This window comes from Triticum dicoccoides, chromosome 4B (assembly GCF_002162155.2).
Source record: "Triticum dicoccoides isolate Atlit2015 ecotype Zavitan chromosome 4B, WEW_v2.0, whole genome shotgun sequence".
In the NCBI taxonomy this organism is placed as follows: Eukaryota; Viridiplantae; Streptophyta; class Magnoliopsida; order Poales; family Poaceae; genus Triticum; species Triticum dicoccoides.
In genome coordinates, this window is record NC_041387.1 from 658,305,844 (window position 1) to 658,309,987 (window position 4,144).

General features: G+C 52.6%; 1 pseudogene; it reads right to left on the reverse strand.

Moving 5' to 3' along the window:
• Positions 1 to 1,639: 1,639 nt before the first annotated feature.
• On the reverse strand, positions 1,640 to 3,138 carry LOC119293006 (annotated as a pseudogene).
• Between the last annotated feature and the right edge of the window lie 1,006 nt (positions 3,139 to 4,144).

Consider the following 4,144-nt stretch of genomic DNA (forward strand, 5'->3'; position numbering starts at 1 on the left):
ATGCTGATGATGGCCGACTTCTGGGGCGTGGAAACACGTGGTGTAGGCCTAAGGGCTTGTGCGGCTTCGACAAGACTATGGTGCATGGTTGATTCAAGGTAGTGCACAACGCAGCTACATGGAGTCATGTTGAAGGTGGAGCTGGAGTCCGGCGGAAGACTTCACTCTGAGCTAATGGAGGGCCTACAGCGTAAGTTAACGGAGAGTCGATGCCTATTTCAGCGAGAAAGCGAGAGACACGTGGATCAGACTGGGTACCAGTGGTCTGATTGAGACGTGATACTCGGCATCGGTTGGTGATGATCGATGGTTCTCTGCAGTAGGGATTGAGTGGTGTGGGTTCGCGACCTTGGGAGATTCGACCAGGACAGCAGAGGCTCGGCGCGGTGATAGCGGCGAGGCGTGTGGTAATCACGGGACACAACGAAAGGCCAAGGCACTGGTGGTCAGGCATGTGGTCAGACAAATTGTGCAAAGGGTGCTGAAGCAGTGTTGACGATTACCGGATTCAATTTGGTGAATGGGTCTATCGGTGCCGGTTGATGGATAGGAGTTGACCATAGAGAATCTGAGAAAGTGGCGGAAAGTCTGAAATTATCAAAAGCTGAGGGAGTACATGGCCGTATATTCTGTGGTGTTCAGTGCACATGGAAAAGTGCGAATGACAAGTACAGAAGGAGGCAGAGTGCTATAGCTATGGGACATGTCAAAAACTATCCGGGAAAAAGGATGAGACAACTGCGAATTTGGCTCAGGGTGACAGAGGGTGATGGTGAAATTCCTTCAAGTTTTAGACAGATGGTCATGAAAGAGCGGTGATGTTGAGTTCAGGTAACTCTTATGTGTGGCGTCCAATATGTGAGTTGTTCATTTTCACACGGACAGTGGTTGGTGTGTGATGGCGTTGAACGGAAACTCCGAAAGTTGGGAGCACAAAGTAGAGTAATGAGGAACTTAATTTTGCTTGAGTGTTGACTGTGAAGAAGACGAGAGGGGACTACAGTTGCAGGTGGAGTCACGTGGAGTCTGGGAGTAGCAGCGGTGCTCATGGCGTATCTCAAGTCCAATGTACATGGATGTTCGACGCATGGATGAATTCAAGATGGTGAAGAATATTCGCCAAGGTGGAGTTTGTTGGAGTTGTGTCGAATATAGTGTACAAGATAGGTTACAATTGGACTCTGAGTTGTATTGTGTTTAGATAGGATATGGAGTCGTGTCCTAATAGGACACTTGTATCCTAGGCCTCTCACATATAGCGAGGGTAGACACACGATGAAACCTATGCCAACATAATAGCACCGGAACGCAGGGGAAGCCGGCGGCATGTGCCGGTGTCCAGGGCGACCGGGCGCGGTATTATAGCGGTATCATGGGGAGGAGCGCCCATAGTCAGGCCCCGGGATGTAGCCATATCGGTGAACCTTGTTAACAAATCACGCTGTCGTGCTCATGTGATTGCTTGGTCCTCGGCAGAAGACGGTGGCCTCAAATTTATTCTAACACAGGTGCATATAGCTAGAAAACATGTGGACTGCTAGAAAATATTTGGAGTACCTTTATATAGGTCTGCATTTTATTTCACCCATTTACTCATTTTTTGAATCATATTATACCGAGGTACATAATTAGGAGTAGCTAGTCTTGTGGGGCATGGCTGGACTGAAAGCTTAGGTGCATGACTGACAGAGGTATATATGTGACGTGGCCGGCTGCCTTCTTTGACTGCTAAGTTGGCTGATGACTTGTGCACTTTGTATGGCACACGCGTACACACATATACGTATACGTAGTATATATAAGTAGCCCTGGGATGAATGGGCACCGGCCGTGCATGGATGGATCATCTGGCTAGCGTGGGCAGCGGAGCACCATGGCCTCGATCGTGATTCCCGGTCCGAAGGCCAACAGCGCACCCCACTCCGGCAGCGGGCTCCGGCCGCGGCGCAGCTCGTCAAGCACGAACACGATCGTGGCGCCGCTCATGTTGCCGTACTCGCGGAGCACATGCCGGCTGGCCGCCAGCTTCTCCGGCTCCAGCATCAGCACCTTGTTATCTTGTCCAGGATCGGACGCCCTCCTGGGTGCACCGCCCAGAACAGCTCGTTCCACCTCGCATTCCCATTCCCATTCCCATTCCCAGAGCATGGAGATGGAGCATCGTCGTCGTCCACAATGATGCCACGGAACGCGTCGACGAGGCACCGCTCCACGTTCTGCCCGACGAGCGTGGGCACCTGGATGGCCAGGTGGAAGTCGATGCCGCCCCCGGAGACCCGCATGCCCAGCGCGTGCTCCGTCCTGGGAATCGTGGTCTGCGTGGCGGAGACCATCTCGAAGATCGGACGCCGCTCGCCGTCTAGGAAAGGGCCGGCCCCGACGACGACGGCGCCGGCGCCGTCCCCGAAGAGCGTGTGGCCGACGATGTTGCCGCCGTCGGGCGCTCCGAAGCAGACGAGCGTCATCTCGGAGCAGGCGACGAGGACGCGCGCGCCGCGGTTGTTCTCGGCCAGCTCCTTGGCGAGGCTCAGCGCCCTGCCGCCGCCGTAGCAGCCGTGGAGGCTGAGCATGGTGCGGCTCACCGTGGCGCGGAGGCCCAGCAGCGTGGCCAGCCGGAGGTCGGCGCTCGGGGCCTGGCAGGTGGAGTAGGTGCTGAAGACGAGGTGGGTGATGTCGGCGGCCGGGCGGCCCCACTCGGCGATGGCCTTGGCCGCGGCGCACTGCGCCAGCTTCGGCACGGCGTCGGCGGTCATGTCCACGCGGGTGTCCAGCGACGGCAGCTCCCTGTCCAACAGCTCCGGGTGCGCCGCCAGCGTCTCCTCCGTCAGGTGGAAGTGCCGCTTCTCGATGCCCGATTTTTCGCCTTCGTGCAACAAAATACAATTCAATTGTTGGTTGGAAATGCATGCATATGCAGATTATAGTCGTTGACGTTCCTCCAAAAAAGAAACGAATAGCAGTAGCAGTACAGATTCTCTTGAGCTTCTCCTTGAGCTCAGGGAGGTGGTCGCTGTTGGTGACGCGGAAGAGGTTGTCGGCGAAGACGTCCTGGGGCACCAGGATGCCGGTCGGGTTCGCCGTGCCGATGCCGAGCATGGCCGCGTGCCGCCGCGCCGCCGCACCGCCGCTGCTTCCCATGGCCGGCCGATCTTTTGGATGACTACTACTTGCTGCACGTACGTGCGTATGAACTTAGTTGCTGTGAATCTTCAGCTGAGTGCGTGTCCAAGTGATCCGCCAAGCTTGGGCTTTATAGTAGTGGCTGGCTGTGGCTGCACTAGCAACCACCTGGTCTGCATGGCATTGATTAATCTCCACCCCAGGTGCAGCTTCCGGCGCAGCATCCAAACGGTTGGAATGGAATGTTTCCGCCAAAAAATGGACAAAGCCCAACTCCATTTGGCTCTCACCAATTCCATGGAAGTGGGAGTGAGTAGGTGAAATTCCTTTAAAGTTCTGTGTGTAGACATTTGAAACAGTTGAGTTGAGAACATGGAGGCAAACTTTGTGAAAGCTTGGGCCCACCATGGAATTTGAAGTTCTGTTGTAGACATGGGGATTTGAAACAGTTGAGTTGAGGACATGGAGACAAGCAGTGGCGGTCTAGCGGCGGAGCTAGGACTTTGTGAAAGCTTGGGCACACCACAAACTTAAGTATATATCTACAGATGTGGTTTATCAAGAGCCACAATATTTTTGTTTTGACTGTTGAGTATTTAGGGATTCACCTTTTTTTTTGCGAGGGGAAAAACTTTCATTACTCAAGGAGGCCTCTCGGCCTTAACCAAGTTTACAAGAAAGTCCGGTTCTCCTGCGAACCAGACTGCCGTACGTGGGGTGTAGGGATTCACCTTATAATTAAGTAAAATTGCTTCTTTAATATAAGTGCTAATACTGAAATCCACAAATCTTGTATAGTTCCTTAGATCACACATGAACATAAACATGACCAAGATAACAGATAGTTCGCAAGACACTGGCCACAAGTGAACAACGTAAGTACAAAATCCAATGTCTAAACATATATGGACAAAAGACAATATGTAAGATAAGAAACAAACTTACAGGTAAACCAGATATAAAGATGGCAACTAAAGTTGTTGTTTCCATTTTTTTACAGAATTCCAAGATTATAATGAATCTG